The sequence below is a fragment of the Erinaceus europaeus genome, chromosome 12 (assembly GCF_950295315.1).
Source record: "Erinaceus europaeus chromosome 12, mEriEur2.1, whole genome shotgun sequence".
NCBI classification, from domain to species: Eukaryota; Metazoa; Chordata; class Mammalia; order Eulipotyphla; family Erinaceidae; genus Erinaceus; species Erinaceus europaeus.
In genome coordinates this window covers 50,236,100-50,246,486 of record NC_080173.1, presented here as the reverse complement: position 1 = coordinate 50,246,486, position 10,387 = coordinate 50,236,100, and the positions used below count along the sequence as shown (strand labels likewise).

Here is a 10,387-nt window from a genome sequence, read left to right as displayed (position 1 = left end):
ATCCATACATACTCCCAGAGGGGTAAAGAATAGAAAAGTTTCAGGGGGCCGGGTGGTGGCGCACCTGGTTAAGCTCATGTGTTATAGAGTGCAAGGACCCAGGTTCAAGCCCCCGTCTCCACCTGCAGGGGAGAAGCTTCACGAGTGGTGAAGCAGTGTTGCAGGTGTCTCTCTCTCTCTCTCTCTCTCTCTCCCTGCCTATCACCCCCTTCCCTCTCAATTTCTGGCTGTCTCTATCTAATACATAAATAAAGATAATAAAAAAAAATCTAAGAAAAAAAAGAATAGAAAAGTTTCCAGTGGAGGGGATGGGACACGTAACTCTGGTGGTGGGAACTGTACAGAATTATAGCCCTGTTATCTTATAGTCTTGTAAATCATTATTAAACCACTAGTAAAAAGGATAATAAACAAAATCTAATTTCAGCGGCGACCCCTACTTCCGGCCCTGCGCAGCGGGAGGGCTTAGAGGGGGACCTGAGGCGAGGGGCGGGGTGTGTATGTAAATAAACGTGGTCTAAGGCGAAGGGGCGGGGCTTCAGACCAACGCACGCCCGGGTTCGCCCTCTGGGGCAGATTCCGTGGCGGAAGTGGCGTCGCCGGAAAATCCCTTTCCGCTGTGAGGCTCTGCCGGGTCCGATTGAGCCGGACTGCGGCGGCTGAGACTGAAAGAGCCGGAGTTCGGGGTGACATGGAGCAGGTGGGTCCTGGCGAGGTCACTGGGACGGGGTGATGGTACGAAGGCTCTATGTTGCTACGGAGCGCGCTGCCCTGCCCGGAGTCCGTTCTAGGTTTTGTCCGACCTTTTCTTCACCCGTCGTGTCCCAGGTTCCGCCCCCTCCAGCGCTGCCCCGCCCCGCGCGGGCTTCAGGGGTCCCGTCCGCCCCACCCACCCGAGAGGTCCCGATCGACCTCTCAGGTCTGCGGGGTCTGAGAGGTGGGACACCAGGGGCGCAAGTTGGAGGGTCAGGTTTCGAGAATGAGGAGGAAAATATTTATACGTTCGGGTAGGTATGCGTTTCACAGGCATCCTGTCCCTCCAACTTCCTTTGGAAACTGCTGGGAATGACTTCCTGCTTGACCTCGAAAGGGTTTTCTTTCTTAAGTATTTAAATTTGATTGGTTGATTGATTGATTATAGAAAAGGGAGAGAGATAAACAGTGTGGGAAAGCATTTGATTATTCCTGTTTTCTCCAGAAACATGAAAGAATGCACAGTGGAGAAAAACCCAATGAATGTAAACAATCTTTGGACACATGAGCAAACTCACCATGGAGAGAACCCCCCCCCCTTTTTTTTTTTTTTCCCTACCAGAGCACTGATCAGCTCTGGTTTATGGTGGTGCAGGGGATTGAACCTGGGACTTTGAAGCCTCAGGCATGACAGTCTGTTTGCATAACCATTATGCTATCTACCCCTGCTGAGAGAATCCTCATTAATGTAAACTGTGTGGAAAAGCATTCAGTTATTCTAGTTCTCTTCAGAACATGCAACAAACTCACAGTGGAGAGAATGAATGTAGTCAATGTAATAAAACACTTAGTCTATCCAGTTCCCTTAGAGGACATGTGGGAAAGCATTCAGTTGAGGGACAGGAGGTACCTGGAGGGTGCTGCCCTGAAAATGGCAGCAGTGACAGGTGTGGCTTGGAAAGGTGGAGGCTGGGCCGAGGTAGAGAGCATAATAGTTATGCAAAGTTACTCTCATGCCTGAGGTTCCAAAGCCCCAGGTTCAATCCCCTGCACCACCATATGCCAGAGCTGAACAGTGCTCTGGTAAAAAAATAAAGGGGGGGGGGAGTTGGGCGGTAGCGCAGCGGGTTAAGCACACATGGCACAAAGCATAAGGATCCCAGTTGAAGCCCCTGGCTCCTCAGCTGTAGGGGAGTCACTTCACAGGCGGTGAAGCAGGTCTGAAGCAGGTGTCTCTCTTTCTCTCCCCCTCTGTCTTCCCCTCTTCTGCGCATTTCTCTGTCCTATCCAACAACGACAACAACAGTAATAACTACAACAAGGGCAACAAAAGGGAATAAATAAATAAAAAAATTTTTTTAAAAAGGAAAGGTGGAGGTGGTTGCAAATTGGATGCTTTAGTTACTGTGCAAATGTCCTATCAGCAAAGTGCTCTTGAAAGTATTTTTCTTGAAAGTATTTTTAGATAGCATAATGGTTATGCAAAGAGACTGTCATGCTTGAGGCTCCAAAGTCCCAGGTTCAGTCCCCCGCAACACCATAACTGGAGTTGAGCAGTGCTCTGGTAAAAAAAAAAAAAAAAAAAAAGTTCCTAGAGGAACATAACACCAGTGACACTCATTTCTCATTAACTTAGTTGACAGTCCACCACACACCCACCCACCTATTTTTGCCTTCCTTAGTGTCAGCAGCTCCAGTTTCTTCATACTCTCCTGACAGAGGTAGCACTTCACTTTCTGCTCTTCTGCTCAGCCCCTCACTCTGCACTGAATCGCGTTTCATCTGCTAAGCACTGGAAATGCTCCCAGATCCCCATCTTCAGAACAGCTTGGCCCTCTCGCTCCCAGTTTGGACAGCTCCACTTCACTTGGAGCTCGGGTGTCTCCACTTGAACTGGTCTTTCCCTCTGCAGACTCATCCTTCCTCTGCCATCCCCACTCCAGCCAGAATCCTGGGAAATAGCTCACACTTCCTCTTCTCTGTCAGCTCTACTTCTGAGATGATCTATCCAGTTCATTTCCTGAGCAGGCTTCAACCCTGGTCCCACGGCTCCACTCTTCCGTTAGCAACCTTGTTGATGTGTTTCTCACCAGGATGGCACAGTGGCTTTTCAGCAACTTTCAGTCATGGCTGTCAGCACCTAGTCTCCAACCTGTAACTCTTGTCATCCTTTTAAGACACAGAAATTAAATAGTCACTTTCTCGCTGAAAACTCTGATTACATTGCCAGTGGTAAAAGATGGGAGTCTGTGACCTGGGTCCTCCTCAACTTCCAGTTTCTGGTGTGCACTCTAGGTTTCAGTAATAAGACTCTGCAGACTGTGTAATTTTTTTTTTATTTATTCCTTTTTGTTTTTGTTGTTTTATTGTTGTAGTTATTATTGATGTCGTTGTTGGATAGGACAGAGAGAAATGGAGAGAGGAGGGGAAGACAGAGAGGGGGAGAGAAAGATAGACACCGGCAGACCTGCTTCACCGCCTGTGAAGTGACTCCCCTGCAGGTGGGTAGCCGGGGACTGGAACCCGGATCATCACACGGGTCCTTGTGCTTTGCTCCATGTGCACTTAACCCGCTGTGCTACCGCCCGACTCCCACCTCTTCTCTTTTTGTCTGTCAAGCTGCCTGTATTTGTCCCTCATTCTCTGCCGAGGCAGCAGAGTCTGCATGTTCCACAGCCACGCACGCACATACACGCACGCACACACACACACACGCACATTCTCTTCCTCCTCCCCCCTAAATATTGCTGTCATTGTCCTTGCAGAACTCTGACTGTAATAATGCAGTGGTTGAGCATGTGGATCCTGAATCAGATTTTCTGGGCTCTGATACTGTTTTGTGAGCTTGATAAAACCAGTGACTCTGTTTCCTCATTTGTAAAATGGAAATAGTGGCATGCTTGCCTTCTAAAGTCACTGTGAAGGCTTAAAACAGTGAGCACATAAATGCTTGTAACTGCCAACCATTCTTGTTTATATAAAAACAGTATAGAACAGTGGGTACGACTTGGTTTCATAATCTGCTTGAGGGTAACTAGCATGGCTTACTTCTCATTTTGTCTCAGAGACCCACACTCTTGACTGTGGTGAAATAAAAAGCTGAGGTGGAGAGTGTTGGGGCCAGGTCTGGATTTACCAAGTGGAAAAGGGGTGGAAAAGCCCTGGGGTTATGGGCCAACGACATAGCTTATCTGGGAGGGCATTTGCTTTGCCATGTGTGACCGAGGGTCCAGCTCCTCACCTCCATGGCACTGAGGAAAGCTTTGGTACTGTGGTGTGTCTCTGTTTCTTTCTCTTTGAAAAAGTCAGTCCAGTCTGATGATTCTCGAGTGGCAGCAGCAACAACAACAACAGGAAATACCTGAGGGTGGGAAATGAAAATGAATGTGCGATGGATAAATGTCACATGATAAGCCTTAATTCGAGAGGCGTGTACATGGAGCTCTGAGAAGCCAAGGGAGAGAAAGCTAAGAATAGCTTCCCAGGGAAGCTGAGAATTAGTGAGAGCTCTGTCCTAAAACATGAGTTTACCTAAGGGACATAGAGACTGGGTGGGCTTAGAGAATGGAGAGTTGGACCCCCTGAATGAGCACTGGAGGGTGGGGGTGAGGCAGTGGATGGGGCTGAGCTGGAATGGTGAGCAGAGACTGCCCCTTCTGATGAAACTAGAGGTTCCTTTCCCAATTTAATCGTGAAGAGCTGTCCTTTGAGTGAGGAGCTGGTAGGGAAGATGTCCTGGGGACGCCTGGTTACCTGATGTTTGGGGGAGGCCGTGGAGTAGTCAGGTCTGAATGCACACTTTGTGGACTTGGCCTGGGCTTTAGACCAAGCTGTTTTGCCTGACCAATGTGGGTCCCCTTGCCTTCAGCTGATAGAGCCTGATTCTTTAAGGCCCTGGTCACAGGGCTCCTACTCCCAGTGGCTTCCCAGACCTTACTCCAGCCTGGGTCAGAAGTTCTCTGGGAACCCACATTCCTGTTTAGCTTTCTGAAGTGCTGATTACAGCGTGAAGCTGTATAGCCTTTAGCCGTCAGCCTTCCTCAGCAGGAAGTGTCCCATGGACCACGACACTGCAGCCCACTGTAGGCTTTTAGTCCATGTGCTCACACACCTAGACTTGTTGCTGGGGGGTGGGGTTGGGGTGGGCAACTGAGTTCCTGTTCATTTGACAGCTCACCCTTTTTCCATTGCCTGGTAGGGATTGTCGGCTCCATCTCACATGTGAAGGAGTTGAGTCAGGTCAGGGCAAGACCACTTAGCTGTCGAGACTTTTAAGAACCGTCTCCCAGAAGCTGTCACGAGTCCCAGCCCCGCCTGGAAGCAGCTGCCTCATCACTGGATCAGGGAACAGCTGGTCAGCTGTGTGTCCCTCTGAACTCTGACGAGGAAGAGACTGACCCTGACTTTTGGTGTCAGGCCTATATGCTAGGAAGAGTTTGTGTTGAATTACTCCCGCCACATGGGCCTTCTGTTGAGTGGGCAGAGAGAACTGAGGTCTTTTGCAGAAGCTGATGGAGTCTTTTCAGACTGCCCTTGAGAGCCTGACCTTACTGGCCCCAAGTTTTAGCCAGTAGCGCAAAAGGGTGGAGTGAGCCTGACTCATGAGTCCCCTGAGTAGGCTAGGGGTCAGAGACATCCCCAACATTTCACAGGCTGGCCTATACGGGCCAGGAAGGCTGAGTAGATGGGTTTTTAAGGGCTTTCCAGTAAATGTTACTGTCTGCCTCCCAGCTGGGGAGGGAAATGTACACAGTACAGCTTCTGTTTTGATTTGACTTGTCGTTTTCAACTTCCCTTGAAGGAAAGGAAAAATGGGGCTAACTTCAGCTTTTTGTTGTTGTTGTTTGTGTTTTAATTAAAGGTTTATTTGAGAGAGAGAAATAGAGAAAACTAGAGCACCACTCTGGTACATGTGATGCTAGGGATTAAAGTTGGGACCCCATGCTTGAGAGTTCAACACTATTTATAGTACCATGCCATCTGTGATTTTATTTTTAAAGATTTAAAATTTTTATTTATTAACATTAAAATAGGAAGAGGGAGAGATCCAGAGCATCTCTAGTGCATGGGATATTGGGGCTTGAACTTGGAACCTCATACTTCCAAGTCTATGCCACCTCTTGGGCATTTATTTATTTATTTCCTCTAGTCACCGCCGGCACTACTAATCCACCGCTTTTGGTGGCTGTTTTTTTTTTTTTTCTTTTCATGTCATAGGACAGAGAGAAATTGAGAGGGGATGGTAGAGAGGGAGGGAAAGACACTTGCAGACCTGCTTCACCGCTCATGAAGCAAAACCCCTGCAGGTGGGGATCGGGGCTCAAACCTAGCACTTAGTACTATGTGTGCTTAACTAGATGTGCCACCACCCAGCCCCCTTTTATTTTTATAAAAGACAGAGAAAAGGGCTCTAGAAATAGCATATTGATAGGAATTGCATACTAGAAGTCCGAGATCTGGTCCGTGGTGTCACCAATAGCCAGAGCTGAGTGGTGGTCTGGACACAGACACACACACACAGAGAGAGAGGGAGAGGGAGGAAGGAAGGGAGGGAGGGAGAGAGAGAGAGAAAGAGAAGAGAGAGAGAGAGGAGAGGAGACAAACAGAGCATTCTGTTCTGGCATTTGGTGATGCTGGGGCTCAAATCTGGGTCCTTGAACCTGTGAGTCCTGTTCACTAACACTGAGCCATCTCCCTGGCCATTGCTTCAACTTTGAGATATTATTTATCATGGTTGCCATGTCCTCCTCTCCTTAAACTCCCACTTGTATAGAGAACTTTTCAAATTACTTTAGAGTGGTGTGTTAGGGACTCCCCCCCCCCCCCCCCCCCCAGCCTGATGGTATAGGCACTGATTCCTAAACTACAGTAAAACCTACTGCATACCATCTCTGGTCAGATCCCCAGGGCCAATGCCCATTTTTCCAGTTCTGATGGGATCCTGTTTGGGCAAGTGCCATGCCAGGTATGCCTGGCCCTGGACCCTGCTCTAACACTGTACCTGCTGCCCCTAATAGCAAAGGCTACTGTTAATTGAGCAAATGGCCATTGCTGGTCCTTTCAATAGCCTATGAGGTGGGCACTGTTCTATGCCTGTTTCATAAATGATGAGGTGACTGAAGTTTAGAGACTCACTGCAGGGGCACAATGCCTACTAAAGAACAGCTTCAGGAGTCCGGCGGTAGTGCAACAGGCTAAGCACAGATGGTGCAAAATGCAAGGACTGGCATAAGGATCCCGGTTTGAGCCTCCAGCTCCCCACCTACAGGGGAGTCGCTTCACAAGTGGTGAAGCAGGTCTGCAGGTGTCTATCTTTCTCTCCCCCTCTCTGTCTTCCCCATCTCTTTCCATTTCTCTCTGTCCTATCTAACAACAACGACATCAATAACAACAATAATAACTACAGCAACAATAAGAAACAACAAGGGCAACAAAAGGGAAAATAAATGAATATAAAAAGAAGAAAAAAACTTAAAAAAAAAAAACAGCTTCAGGGTTTTGACATCCATTCTAACACCTCTAGGATATGACGTTTGAAGTGATCTCTAGCAAATTAAGAGTTTGCCCCAGGAAAAAGAGCTTGTTCTAGAATGAGCAAGCAGAATGGAGACCTGGAAGGAGAGAGAAATGGAGAGAGGAGGGGAAGACAGAGAGGGAGAGAGAAAGACAGACACCAGCAGACCTGCTTCACTATCCATGAAATGACCCCTCCTGCAGGTGGGGAGCTGGAGGCTCGAACTGGGATCCTTACACCAATCCTTGTGCTTTGCGCCATGAGCGTTTAATTTGCTGTGTTACTGCCTGGTGCACCCCCACCATAGCCATTTTTAAGTTACCTTTATTTGTTGGATAGAGACAGTCAGAAATTGAGAGGGAAGGGGGAGATAGAGAGGGAGAGAGACACCTTGGGTCTGTATTCTCCCCACCCACCTACCCCAGAGTCTTTTACTTTGGTGCAAATACGCCAATTCCAGTTCAGGTTCTACTTGTGTTTTCTGATCTTTTTTTTCTTTTTTTTTTTTTTTAATAATTTGTTTCTTTATTGGGGAATTAATGTTTTACATTCAACAGTAAATACAATAGTTTGTACATGTATAACATTCCCCAGATTCCCACTTAACAATACAACCCCCACTATGTCATTCATCATCTTTCATGGACCTGTATTCTCCCCACCCACCCACCCCACCCCAGAGTCTTTTACTTTGGTGTAATACTTCAATTCCATTTCAGGTTCGACTTGTGTTTTCTTTTCTGATCTTATTTTTCAACTTCTGCCTGAGAGTGAGATCATCCCATATTCATCCTTCTGTTTCTGACTTATTTCACTTAACATGAATTTTTCAGGGTCCATCCAAGATCGGCTGAAAACGGTGAAGTCACCATTTTTTATAGCCTTTAAAAAAATATTTATTTATATAGTCCCTTTTGTTGCCCTTGTTGTTTTATTGTTGTAGTTATTAATTATTGTTGTTGTTATTGATGTCGTTGTTGTTGGATAGGACAGAGAGAAATGGAGGGGGGGAAGACTGAGAAGGGGAAGAGAAAGATAGACACTTGCAGACCTGCTGATTCACCGCCTGTGAAGCGACTCCCCTGCAGGTGGGGGAGCCAGGGCCCAAACCAGGACCCTTAACGCTGGTCCTTGTGCTCTGTGCCACCTGCGCTTGACCTGTTGTGTTACCGCCTAACTCCCTCCCTTATCCATTTTAAAGTGTACACGGTATCTCTATTGCATCATATATATCATTGTTGCCTCTATTTAATATAACTTCTTGGGTAATACTTACTTGAGAGTTTACGGCTAATGAGGGTTGATGGAGATTTGAACCCAGACCTCAGAGGACCATTCTCTCTACTACTATCTCCTTCTGACCTGAATCCAGGATACCATCCAAAAAGCCCCTTTGCAATTGGACAGCCATCTGTGAGAGAGGACCTGCCCCTGCCGCTTCCTCCCTCCCCCCCCACCCCCGTGGGTATTTGAGCACCTATACTGACCCTTTCTCTCTGCATCAACCTGAATAATCAGTCCCTTGTGCCCAGATTCCTGACTTGTCTGCTCCTCACCCCTCTTTCCCTTTCAGCTGTGGATGGTAAAGCCTTTCATTCCCTTCCTCCATTCACAAGCTTTAGCAGCTCAGCTTCTGAGTATGTGCGTGGAGACACACACACACACACACACACACACACACACACACACACACACACACACGTCTCAAGTCTACAGCGTCCCAGGCCGGCTCCTTCACGCCACACATGCTGCTCCATGCCTGACACCTCTGAAGGCGCTGGGAGGGCAGGTGACAGGCAGGCTTGGCAAGGGGGTGCTGCTCCCAGAGGATTGGGTGTCAGCCCTGCTGTCTCCAGCCTCACACCACTCATCCCTCCCCTCATCCAGAGGGTGGGCTCTGCAGGAGAAGCCAGATCCAGCTCTTCTGCTGGCAGCTGCTAGCCTCCACCCTCCATCCTCCAGGGCCAGGGTGCCTGGATTCCCAGAGGACAAGTGCTGAGGGGACTGCTGAGGGCAGCTCCAGGCCAAGATGGTTCTCACCTCTTAAGCTGGCGGGGAGCAGATCTCAAAAAAGTCATTTGGATGCCTGGAGGTAGCCCTGGTGTGGGAGGAGAGATGGAGGCTCTCTGTGACTTGTCTGTGTGTTTGTTTAAGTGGTCCTGGGGATCAAACCTGAGAGTTTATGCATATGATCTTCCATTTACTCACTTGCCACCCAGCCCTGTTTTTGTTTTAATAAGAGAGATATGGGGTGGGGCAGTGGCACACACAGTTAAGTGCACATAGTACTAAGTGCAAGGATCAATGCAAGAATCTGGGTCCGAACCACTGGCTTTCCACATGCAAGGGGGATGCTTCACAAGTAGTGAAGCAAGTCTAGAGGTGTCTTTCTCTCTCTATCTCTCCCATCTCTCTGTTTCCCTCTGTCCTATCCAATAAAATAAAAAATGAACTCCAGGAGCAGTGGATTCATAGTGCCAGCGCTGAGTCCCAGCAGTAATCCTGGAGGCAAGAGAGAGAGAGAGGGAGAGGTACCAGAGTACCACTTCAACGTTTATGATGATCCTATTTAATGCTTAATATTATCTTATTGTTTACCAGAACACTGCTCAGCTCTGGCTTCTAGTGGTAAAAGGGATTGAGCCGGGGACTATGAATCCTCAGGCATGAGAATCTCTTTATACCACCACTATGCTATTTTCCTCACCTAAAAAGATGTGTTACTATTATTATTTTTTGCCTTCAGGGTTATTGCTGGGGCTCAGTGCCTACACTATGAATCCACTACTCCTGGAGGCCATTTGTTCCTGTTTTGTTGCCATTGTGATTGTTGTTGTATAGGACAGAGAGAAATCGAGAGAGGAAGGGAAGACAGAGATGGGGAGAGAAAGATAAGACACCTGTAGTCCTGCTTCACTGCTTGTGAAGCAACCCCCTGTAGGTAGGGAGCCGGGGGCTTGAACTGGGATCCTTGTGCTTCATGCCACGTGCGCTTAACCTACTGAGCTACCTCTCGCTCCCAGATGTGTTATTTTTAAGGTTTATTTATTTATTTATTTATTTAATTTATTTATGAGAGAGAGAGACCCAGAGCATTACTCTGGCACATGTGATACCTGGAGTTGATCTTAGGGCCTCATACTTGAGAATTCAACACTTAATAATTAAAGGAAATGTTTA

The 10,387-nt window shown here is 47.7% G+C and overlaps 1 protein-coding gene across 4 annotated transcripts in view; it reads left to right on the top strand.

Moving 5' to 3' along the window:
• The first annotated feature begins 543 nt into the window (after window positions 1-543).
• STARD3 (StAR related lipid transfer domain containing 3) overlaps window positions 544-10,387 on the top strand; it is a 33,392-nt gene continuing 23,548 nt past the window's right edge. Inside the window, exon 1 of one of the 4 annotated variants that reach the window (XM_016191621.2) lies at window positions 544-700. The gene's annotated coding sequence lies outside the window, so the exon portion shown is untranslated. Of the gene's footprint in view, window positions 701-870; window positions 1,008-10,387 lie in introns of those variants that run through there. The other 3 variants (XM_007530944.3, XM_060203573.1, XM_016191624.2) reach the window with 3 other exon arrangements.